This window comes from Hermetia illucens, chromosome 3, assembly GCF_905115235.1.
Source record: "Hermetia illucens chromosome 3, iHerIll2.2.curated.20191125, whole genome shotgun sequence".
In the NCBI taxonomy this organism is placed as follows: Eukaryota; Metazoa; Arthropoda; class Insecta; order Diptera; family Stratiomyidae; genus Hermetia; species Hermetia illucens.
In genome coordinates, this window is record NC_051851.1 from 115,370,821 (window position 1) to 115,383,444 (window position 12,624).

The following is a 12,624-nucleotide window of genomic DNA, read 5'->3' on the forward strand; positions in this document are numbered from 1 at the left end:
GGTTCATATTGTAAATTATTTCTTTTTGAAAGAGCAGAACAAATGTTTCTACATAAGTAAACTAGAAACTGCATTAGCTACATTATTTATTTAAAAATGCAGCATATTCAAATTTCATGCTATCTGTTCCGCCCTTCTTAAGACATGTTCGTATTGATAGCAATGGTGGTTCTGACGCAGCAAGAGGAATTTGTAATGCCCGTGGCTCCTCAGCATCCGTGTCATTTAGTTCTCTTTGCTCTGTGATGAGCAGAGGAGAGATTCATTTCCTTGTATGCAACATATTTTATTTTTTCCTAGTTAACTCTCTCCAGCACCTTCAACTCCCTTGCATCCACAACTTCACTCATTTTAAAATAATAATTAACAAATGATAACTTTTTATCAGTTTTACAATTTTATTTACAAATGCTGCAAGGTCAACATAGAAGTTTCCTAACATTTCGAAAACGATCATTAACATTTTTTGTTGTTATTTACACATATATTGAATCATGTTGCATATTATGAAACGCATTCCTAACGCTAGTTGGCTAATTTAGCTAAAGCGAAATTTTGCACATGCGGATGCTGTAATCTAGCTGAATCGCGGTCTCGTTGGACGGAAGGATGGTACATGGGCCAGTGTCGTTTTGAACAGAGAGTTGACTAGGTTGAGTGCTGGGAACTCGGAGTGCCGAGACGGTGGACGTGAATACTTGTAATGCGACAACAGTGGTGAAGCGTACCTAGAAATGCAAGAAATTTGAACAAAGGTGTTGCACAAGAAAGTGTAGTTACACAACGAACTCAATACTAAAAAAATGCTCGCCCTTGAACATTTGCAAGGGCAGATTCAATTTTACGAAGCTGCTTATCGTGCCTGCTTCGTAAAAAACTCTTGCATTTTTCTTTATCATCAGCGAAGAATTACAAAGCTAGCTCCAAAGACGTGCTTCCCTTGCGCCGACCATGGGACGCGAAGTAGGATTAGAGTCAGCGACGGTTTGATGGTCGCGTCCATTAGTAACCGAACGGCATGACATTTGAAGCTTCCACTGAATTAACATATATTATACATATGGTTTCCATTCACCTCTTGGTCGAATATAGCGCATCAATCACACCTATGCGCCACAGCTTGTCGTTACCTGAAATACGCTTCAAAATCCTCACGACCTCCTGAAACGCTTGCAATTTTACTCTACTGTTCTGCGTGAAGTGCCCTTGGAGCGATCCACTCGTTGGCCATCTTGGGAGAGAGGATATCTCCGCATGGCGTAGCCAGCAATGTAACTATCGCCTCTCCTTAATGAGTGGCCTAACCACTGCCAATTCCGTCTTCCGACCGCATACGAATGGCAAGCCTACGCGCCGGCCAAGCTCTTCATTTAAGATAGTGTCAGGCCAGCGGACTCCAATGATATGACACAGATAGGTATTGACGAAAGCTTTTGGGTAACAATGGAATTCACTTTTCAACTCCCATATAGCAATAGAGAAAGAACAGGTCAGCGAAAACGGATCTAGTGCCGTTAATGCATTAGGCAACACGCATTCTGGTGTCAGCGTCTGCAAGGTGCAGGGATAAACATCTCCGCCGGGGAACCGTCAAGCCTAGTGGCTTGATTTGATGATTTCTCTTCTGCTTAAAGGAACAGTTCGTATCCGCATTACCATTTCATCTACCAGAGGATGAGCCTCACCGGATGTGACACGGTTAAGAACGGTAGTGAAGTGTTCTTTCTACCTCTTCAGTTGTTCATCATGGTGGATGAGAAATCTATCGTTGACGTCCTTCACAGGATCATTAAAATATTTGCAACCACATGCAAGCTATTTCGTGATGCATACATTTAGGAAATCATTGCGGTCTGCAGCATCTTTCGCTTCCCTAACCAGCGCAGTACCAAATTCTCTCCTGTCATGGCGTACGCTACGCTGAATTTTTCAGAATTTCACCTTCAACTCTGTCGTTCATCGACCTACTTCCACGACTTCGCAGTCGGCCAGATCTTGTCATGCCCATTCGGGACGTGGCCGACGACCTGTTTAGCACCCGAGAAATGAGCATTTTTTATGGCAGCCCAATGCCCATCGATATTCTCAGGTGGGCTACTTAGTATATCTCCCTTCCGTGCAGCAAGATAACTCTCCTACTGTGGAGCGACAGCTGGGTCATACAAAAGTCGATGTTGAACTGAAGGAGTTGCAGCTCCCGACCCTGCGAGAGGTGGCGGATGCAACACGCGATCGTAAACAACCATCAGATGGTGATCCCTTTCGAGGCCGATGTGAGCCCGTCTCTTGTTAGAAGTTTCAGAAATCCACAAACCTCCTGCAATTACCGTTTCGGTCACCAAGACCGTATTTACCGTGTTTAGATCACCCATCACAATCCCAATATCACCTTTAAGGAGCCTACCCTGAATTCTCACAGCCCTACTGAACTCAGCGGAGGATTCGCTGGACCCTGTGGCATTTTCTCTCTGATGAAGAAATAAACGGAAAAAATAGCTCTTGTTGTCTTCTTACCACTAAATTAACACATATTTTGCAAGGATGCTCACAAGTGAAGCTTGTGCCATGAAATGAACTTGAATTCTTGACGAACGTATTTTCGAAACAAAATCTTTGGATTCATGCAGACCATCTAGTACTTAAAATTTGAAAGTAATGTTGTACATTGTGTTTAATGTCTGAAATACGTTTAATTCTTCAGCGCTACTAAAAATTTAATGATTCTTCACATTTAGATGGCGCATGTACCATTTATAAAGAAATAAGATATATCCGAACATTTCCTTTAAAACCTCTAAGGGAGGGACAATTTATTCAGCCAATTCTTTTTGATTTGAGGAGCAGCATCGTTTGTTGTTAAAAATTAAGGGATATCCTCCAATATAATGACCTCAAGATGTCAAGGCAGGGAATGAACCCTAAAGGCCGCGTCTTTTGAGGACCTGAGGCAGGCCCAGTATTAATTGAGGATGTGATCCATCGTGAACCACCACCAATAGGTGCTCGCGATGTTCCACGTTTATTTGTTTTTCAGGTTCTGGTGTAGATCCACGCAGCGGTATAAAGACAAGTGAAATTTTGTTAAATGGCACTTGAGGAACAGAAGTTTTCAAAGTTCCCGCCACCCGCTACACCTCTAACGGCCAATTTCGCAAAAATTTTAGGTTTTTGGGATAGCTCTGCTCTCTTGGTCGACTCCGCACTTATCAATAAAATCAGTCGGAAGATATAATGTGCCCTCGCCAATAGGGTAACGCTGCAAAAATAAACTAAGTATATTATCGGCATCAACTGCGGGCTTATGAATAACAAAAATCAGCATTCATGGCCTCTCACTCAATTTATGTCTATGCAGCAGTAGCGCACTTACCATTCCAACGAAGTCCCTAATTTGTGGTAACCGCTCCGCCCAATAACGCTCACTTGCCAAATAGCAAAAGGTAAAATGTTCTCAATTTCAAATTCACATGATTAATAATTCATCATGCCCTCACGGCAACTTTTCTTCTGTGTGTGAAAGTGTGAACTACTTCCGCAAATATTCGATACGACCAGAAAGGACCCAGCGCCAAATGAAATGAAAATCGTTATCCTATCCACTCAAAATTTATGCATGTATTCATGACACACATATTTTCACACTATCTGAATTTCATAATGGAATTTTGATGTTGATATATGGTCGAAAAGTCTTGCAATGATCCACATCATAAACACTCATATTTATGAAGAACCATAGATTAGGTAGGACATCCTGGTGCGGGGTGACCTATGGCCACAGAGCGGACATATTTCACATTATTCATGCAAGTGTACCATGCGATGATATCACCAGACAAAAGATGTGTAACCCAATCCTAAAGTGGAAGTCAGATTATCTTAGCCCTGGTATCGCCTGGATAGCATTCGAAACTGAAAGCCACCGATTGTTATTTACCCTGCATTTACGAATCAAATAGTAGCAGGGATCGGTGATACTACCATTACCGCATAATGGGTTGCAACTAGGGGGCAAAAGTTCAGGTAGTTTCACCCCATTGGTTACCCGAATATCGCGTATGCGGCTGCATCTATAGAGACATGCAAATCATGTGACCATTGCTATGCAATTAATATGTAAATTACTAAGGTGCAATCAGGAATCTAATGTCCTTTGCAATGTGTTTGTTAATTAATCGACATTCTGAATTCTTAATACTAATTTGCTACTGTTCTGATTTATGGTCGGTCCTAGTTTCGAGACAGAGCTTTTGAGGACAATTTAGATGCACCGAAAACCATTTGGAATGCGAAATCGTTAGTGTATCGTCCACAAGTTGCTATCAATAGTTCTAAGAAAGCGAAGTGCGTAGAGACCAAATTGGATTTGAACTGTGACATTATCGTTAACTCCAGGCACAAACATTTATATACATAAAATGCTGCTTTCTATAAGTAATAAAATATGAGTTAATTCAACTATCAACCACAATATCTGCATAAAACCCTCCTACAGTTATAGTGTTATGACACAATTCTAAAAAGGATCTATCTGCCAAATCGTCTAAGTTTTGTTACTTCACTCTACACCCGTATTTCCTGTAGACCTAGTTCAAGCATTCCATTCAGCCGTCGCTCCCGTAATTTTATTAGAAACAGATCGGTATTCGTCGATTTTATAGATACTTTCGGAAATCTTCATCTACTTGGTTCTCAATTAGCACCTAAATAAGGATGGCAGAATTGCTACCTAAATCCTTAAACTTCAAGCTACATTAGCCCAAGTAGAATGTTAACTCACATTGCACTTGACAACTCCCAAAGCATGGGTGCACAGTGTAATGGAAACTTCTGCTTGCCGAAGCTCGAGCAGGTCTCAAGACTATACTTTTTCCATGTTGGATAAATGGCTGCAGTCTGCAACAAAATATGCTGGTATCTAGCAACCGTTCTTACCTTTCAAATGTAAGCCTTAGATTTGCTGTTTGGAATAAGAAATGCATTTTACTATCAAGGAATATCTAAGAGAGTCTCGAAAGGGGATCTCTGCTTCTATTTCTAGGACTATCACGGACAGTATTTTTCTGCTCCTACTCTGTCACCCCAACCAAAAATTAATTTTCAAAATTTAATTTTACGCGACGGTAAAACTAGGTGTCAAGAAGTGCACAGTGAAATATATGTGTCTGGGAATGTCGCAACCGAGTAGCCGATTTTACGCAACTATTAAATGTTACCGTGCCAAGGCCCATGAAAAAGGTCATCCAGCCAATTAGGGTCGATTCTGAGTTCTTCTAAATTGCATTTCAATATCCAAATAATGGAAGATTTGCTCAAAAAGTCTATGGGAACAGAAATTGCAGATGTGGAAAGTGTCAGCTGTGTGCTCCCCTATGTGAATTGATATACTATTAGTAACAGAATTTACATAAAACTGTCCAATTATATTATTACAGACGAATACATTCAAGCAGTATCTGAAATAATAGAATCCCAAACTCAAAACTGAGTAGCAATGCTTCAAAAATTAATATGGCGACAGAAAATCTCACATAGGAAGGCCAATCCAGCATGTTTCACGAGAACAATGCACAGTATCTTATACAATAATGAAGATGAAATGTCACCACAGGCAGTTCCAATTTATTTACGACCATTCTGTAGCAATGTTCTGCCAACCTTTTCAGCTCAACTTGACTTAGCAACCTGGAAGGACCAGGATTATATTGAGATGACATAGGTGCTGCTGGGCAAAAGTTTTCAGGTAGAATTCATCAACAACCATTAGGGTCCGTCATACGGTACCTTAAACCCTTTGCCAAATAGAAATAGAATCAGAATTAACAATGCCGAGGAAAGTAAAAATCAAATAAACCTCTATGAAAGCAATTTGTACATCTTTACCCTTCTTTTGCATGTATATGCGTTGGACAGGAACCGGTTTCCTGGAGAAGAGTCGCTACACCATATATTATAGTGGCCATCCAGTAAACCAAGTGCTCGGAGTAGGTTTCTTAGTCAGCCAAAAAATGAAACAGGCTGTTATCGGCTTTGAAAATATAAGCGAACAGGTATGAACTCTGCGCTTGCAAGGCAAGTTTAGAAATATAAGAATCATTAACGTTCACGCCCCTATAGAGAACACTGCAGAGTCGAAGCCAGATATGATCCCAGATATGATATCAAAATCTACTTGGGGATTTTAACAGCCAAGTAGGGACGGATCCCGTATTCAGGCGGTATCCCATAGCTTAGATCCAAATACAAATGATAATGGACTGCAGATTATTTAATTAGCAGTGTCACACGAAATAGTTGTTGAAAGTACCTGGTTTGCGCGGAAAGCGGTCCACAAACATACATGGACCTCTCCAAACGGGATCACTTTAAACTAAATTGACCACGTGTTGATCGACGCCGCCATCTCTCGGCCTTGATGAATGTCTGAACATATAGGGGGGCCAATATAGACTCGGATCACTATCTCGTTGGCATGGTGCTCCGAGCTCGAATAACAACACCACCTAGAATCCCCTCTGACAATCAGGTGAGAGCTAACACTGAAGCCATCCACAACACAGCGTTCCGCAACATCTATAAGACGGAAATGGATGCTGCAATAACCGAAATCAACAGAGATCCTGGAGATGAAGCATCAACAAATTATCTTCACAACCACTTGAAGAGCGTTATCATAAATACGGCTATAAACATAGCTGGTCCCAGCCGCAAAAGGAGTCCGAACGGCTGGTTTGACGATGAATGTAAGCTAGCTACGGAACGGAAGAATGCTGCATACTGAGTAATGTTGCAATTCTCAAAGGACACAGGCACGTGCGGTGACTTATCACGAACTCCCGCACGGAGAAGCGACTGCACAGACGGAAAAGGAAGCCTGGGAGAACCAACAGGTTTGTGAACTCGAAAACTACAGGGACCGCACCAGGCGCGGAAGTTTTACCAACAAGTCAGCAGAATCAACCCGTACCCCTCTCGATGTTCATCCTGTCGAGACAAAGAGGGAAATCTGATTTCCGACAGAATGGGCATATTAGAGCGATGAGTTGAAAACTTTGATGAAGTAGTGAACAACCAGAACATCGACGAGTTGGAGGTCCCGCCAACTGAAGACGACGGACAAATACTGCCACCACCAAATATAGAAGAAACAGTCCGTGCGTTTCATCGGCTTACAAATCATAAGTCACCAGGAGCCGATGGAAATACAGCCGAATTGGTTAAATATGGAGGCAGCCAAATACACCAAGTGGTTCATCAACTTGTGCTCAAGGTGTGGGATAGCGAATCAATGCCTGACGACTGGCAAAGAGGCATTATCTGTCTCATACATAGGTGCTCTGAGGTGGCGGGGAGGAAGACGAGGCGGCAACCCTGTCGGCTGAACCAAAACCAAGTGGCCGAGGAGAACCTCCACGTGGTGGCACCGGGAACCGCTGTATCGCATTGGCTTGCCGGCCGTGATGCAGTAGGCGAATGCTCCAAGGCCTAATTAGGGCGATTAGACCCGAGTCTGTACGGGGACTCATCTGAAGTGGCTTCGGTCACGAAACCTTACCAGGGGTATTCTGGTACCATGGAAACCGGGGTAGCCCCTGGACTCTTATACTTCGGGAGAATTCCTGTCGTATATGAGCATAGCTCGGTTGTTTGCGGTTGGCCCCCTACTGGCAGCTTCATAGGGGCTGTTGGTGATGCTCAAGCGAGAAGAGACCTTCGAACCTCGGCGTGGTGTTGCGTTTCAACACGGGTGCCATACTCCTTAGTTCGGTAGAGATTTAAGTAGGTCTTGCATCCAGCAGTATGAATGTTAAGCCATGTACTTGCATAGACTAATACCGTTGTTGCTTGTTACAGCGGGGCTCTGATTGTGGTCCCAAAATCAATCCGTGTCTTAAGAAGACCGTAGGATTAAGTCTCAACGACAGGTTCCTACGTTAAAACCCAAGGACTTAACTGTCTCATACACAAAAAGGGAGATATCACGCAGTACAGCAATTATAGTGGTATCACGTTGCTACGAACCATCTTTAAGGTATACTCCGCTATCTTGCTAGCCCGGATAGTCCCATACGCCCAGAACATCATTGGGCCATACCACAGAGGCTTCACTCCAGGCAAATCAGCAACAGATCAGATTTTCTCTCTGCGGCAAGCGATGGAATAACTGTTGGAATAAGGACATCAGTTGCACCATCTTTTCATCTACCTTAAAACCGCCTATGATAGCACAGCCAGGGTAAAACTGTACACGATCATGAGGAAATTCGGTCTGAAAAAACAATGGATGAACAAGCAAGACAGGCATCTCCATGTATTGGGCATGTCACATAAAGCGTGTGACGCATCGATATCTAGGAGATGCTCATTCCCCACAAGAAGACTCAATTAGTAGTGGAATAGTGAGCTAGCAAGGTTTTGATCGACTTTCAGCCGAGCCAGACCGTCCCAGCGAGCAGTATATTGAAACGATCAGGACAAAAAAAGTTCGCAAGAACATCAAGCTCGCCATCCAGCGGAGCAAGTGGGAATATTTTAAAGAACTTTGTTCGAAAGCGGATATAAACGCGTGGGGAAGCGCCTATAAAATCGTAATGGGACGATGCCGTTTATCTCCGCAGGTCACGTACCATACGAAGACAGTACTTTTTACTATCATCAGCAAAACAAAAATAAAATGCTGACATCAGGGAAAAAATAAACAAAATATAATTGGAGTTATCTCGCTATACTAAATCCCATCTAATGACGCAACAGGCGGACCAAGTAAATGCATCCAATGTCGTTAAAAAAAATGGGCGTATTAAAATGCCAGGGCGTTCACCTCAGTCGACGCGACAGGACAAGAAACCCGACAGTCTGGTGCCAAAAGCTGCGATATAGAATACACACGTGGTAAAAATGGCTATAAACCTCTTTATTTTGGTAGCCCACACACTCAATACGGTGTTGGCATTGCCATCTCTGAGGGCTTCCGTGAAGACATTAAAGAGGTCGAACGGCTTGATGGCCGTTATATCAACTGATCGCACTATTCACTTCTTTCCCCCATGCGCGCCATAGATAGGTCGGGCTGATGCCTTCGAGCAACTTCTCGATGCACAGACCTATGACGCCATGTTGGTGAAAAGGCAGACGGCAACAGATGTCCTAGTGAAAAGAGTTTGGAGAGTGCATAGTCGATTTTGCAGACACCCATGACCTTGTAATTATGAATAGATAGTTCATCAAACGATGGATTCATCTTTCTACATTCTATAGTGGGAATAGTAAAACGTAAATCAATTATATTCTCATAAATTTTACCAACGCCACCGACTGCAAAGCCGTTCCCTGTGAGAACATTGCACTTCAATATACTAGCCTGCCGTGTATTAAATGGTGGCGATTTTGTGAGAAGAAAAAAAATTATGTGGCTTCCGCAATTACCAACCATTACGAATGTGGAAAAATCGTGAAACCAAATTAAATACACGATTCACAAAGCGGCATATGTAACCCTCAGAGTCACCAAGCCGGGTAAGCGGTTCATCAACTGAGATACTTGACTTTGGAATGATGACGTTGAAAAAAAGGTCCGTGAAAAGAAACACCTCTACCCCAAGTCTCCCGACGATAAAACGCTCGCTAATCGCTGTCGCTGGAGTGGTCCATTGCAAAGATCTTTACGGTTAACTACTCGAAGTGCCGATAAAATACTCGGGATGACGAAATAGATCTGTACCTACTTATCAAAAGCCGACACCAACTCCCACAAGATATCAAACACTTCTGTTGCGTTAATGACAAGAACGGTACTTCACTTACCGGCCGCCGAGTCGTGACGGATACATAGATGGAGAGAATATTTAGAGCAGATTTCAACGGAAGAATTTGTTCATGCTCCACTTACAGAAGCATCAAGACAAACAGTCAAAAACGACCCGAACTCCGGGGAGTAAAAATTCGACCCAAACATCTTTATGTATGACTCGATAAAAGGTGCAACGATAAGGACATCAAGGACTCTTCGCTGTACTCTGAAAGGCTTATCAATTATGAACGTAGCACATTCGGAACTATACAAATAAAAAATATCTTGTCTCTCATGCATAAATATCAGTCAATGAAACCAAAGAAACACAGAATACAAGTTACCGCTGCGAAATTTTTCGAAACCGTGAAAAAGCCATCATGAAACTGTGTTCCGGTGGTTGCAAACCTTTCAATGGTCTTGTAATAGAAATTAACGAGCAGATAGAAGGTGCACTTTAATCCGTATACTATTTCAAATAGAAGCGAAACTATATTTGCCATCAAAGGACATCAAACGGAACTTCCTGTAGTTATAAGGCAGTTATTGGTTCTGCTCATTCATATATGAATCTGAGATCTTTCCCAGTCAGAGAAAGGAGATGATCGTGAAGATCCTCGAGAAGGATACCTGTCTTTATTGGGACAACTGGGGGAGCTCTCGCGAAGATAACAAATTAAATCACCCTAAAACGCATCAAAATACATCTGGGGAGCCTGATCTACAGAGAGCAGGTTGGGTTCCGCAATAGATCCTCCTGCACTGACCACATCAATACCGCTCCCGATCATTATGAAGCAGCGCGTGAAGTTGAGATCGCCGTCCCATCTGCTTTTCGTCGATTTCGACACCATCAACAGGAAATGTATCTGTTTTGTTATGTTATGCAATGGAACCCATTAATCTATCAGGAATGTAAGCTCCTCGGAAAATTTTGGAGGCCGTTGAAGCTCATTGTAAGAAATCGACAACGATGACGCGAAGATCTGGTTCACGCGCTATGCCCTCCATAGGGGTTTATAACAATCATATACCCCTATTTAGGGGCTTATGGCAATCACCAAATAGGTATCAATAGGAAATAAACGTTTTATGTGAGAGAATAAAACAAGTATGGAAACCGGAAGCTAGAGCCTTTTTTAAAGACCCATTTACGCAAATAATTTGATTTGGAAAGCACTGCGTTGATACTCAACCTCGTACGCTTCACACAAATAGTTGGATACAATTGGCAAACAAGTCGGGATACCGGAAGCTGCTCGCTTCGGGTTTTGTTTTCATATCCCTGCGCATGGTTTTCCTTTCGAACATAGCGAAAAAGGCCTAATATTCCTTCCTTAATTACTAAACTCCAGATAAAGATATGTCCATGTATATCAAAGACATCAATATCAACAGGCGTGGCCGATCCAAATTGATCTGGCGCATCTTCATGTATTTCTACTTACCCCGTGCACAAAAGCATACAAATAGGTACTTTAAGTAAATACCATATGGCTATCCACTAGCCGGAAATTTAATTAGCGCATACAGAGGCATTCACATGTCTGTCTGGAGTAATTGATATTGATACACAAATAACTAAAACGCCATTTATATAACTTCACTTTATATGATGCTGACGTCATACACCTTTTAGAGTGCAACAAATTTCCATGAAATGCAAGTTTCAACGCCAATAATTTTGTTAGTAATAGTTGGATTTCATTCAAACCTCCCAAAGTTATTCATTATATTATCCCTTATACCAATGCTAAATCCTGTACTTCTAGGAGGAAACTAAGGGGGATTGCCTGGTATATTTTTAAAATATAGTAATATGCTATTATTAACTTTATTTGAACAGGTATCGGAATGGAATGTATTTTGAGGCCTAAATTTCGTATAGATGCACCACTGTGATGTTTTTCAGATTTTTTGGCTGGATAGGTTCTGAGAACGAGACGTGCCCATATATTGAGCCCTCACTCCTCGATGTTTTACCCAATGTCAGAAATAAGATTAGTTTCCAAAAGTACTAATCAAATCCTTTCATGATGCCCCACATGACCATATTCTGTGAAAAAAATGCTATAACACCCTTTCGCATGTATAGGGTGCGCCCTTCAAACTCAACATAAAATGGCAGCACTTACCATATGTAAAGGGCTTGCACACCTTGTCACCAAATTTCGTGGCAATTGATTCAGCCGCTTCCGAGTAAATCGGGTGTGATCGGGTGTAACAGACCCAGACATTGATTCGATTTTAATGAGGTTTTCTTTTACACAAAATATTTAAAATGGCTAAGAAAAAGTAGTTTCCTCATAAATGAAATTTTAATATTTCACTCGAATGTAAAGTAGTCTCGTTAGTTATGACGTCAGCATCTTATTTGCATGGTTTAAGATGCAGTAAATTCCCGTAAAATTGATGAGTTCGAATTGCTGCAACTTTGGCGCCAATAGCCCGATTTCTTCTAAATCTTTACTGCAGTAGAATGCGCGATATGGTCTTCTATACTTTTAAGAAATTTTATACTTCCTTTCCGTTTTCCAGGCATCTGCAAAAAGTTGGTAATATATTATACTATTGATAAATTTGTTGGAGCAGATATCAGAATGAGACATATTTTGAGGCCTAGATTTGGAATAAGAGCATCACTTTTATTTTTTTCTAGATTTTTGGGTTGGGTACCTTCCGAAAATTAGTCCTGTCGCTTTTTAAGTGTGCACTTTTTGGCTCTTTACTCACGCATTTTGCAATTTATGTCAAAACGAATCTCAGTTTCGGAAAGTAACAATTGGGACCTTCCAATTGATGACCTACATGACTAAATACGAAGAAAAAATGTA

The 12,624-nt window shown here is 41.7% G+C and overlaps 1 protein-coding gene across 1 annotated transcript in view; it reads right to left on the reverse strand.

The window, feature by feature from the left end:
- The window catches only part of LOC119650713 (RNA pseudouridylate synthase domain-containing protein 2), a 484,992-nt gene that overhangs the window by 247,137 nt on the left and 225,231 nt on the right, over positions 1-12,624 (reverse strand). The window lies entirely within an intron of this gene.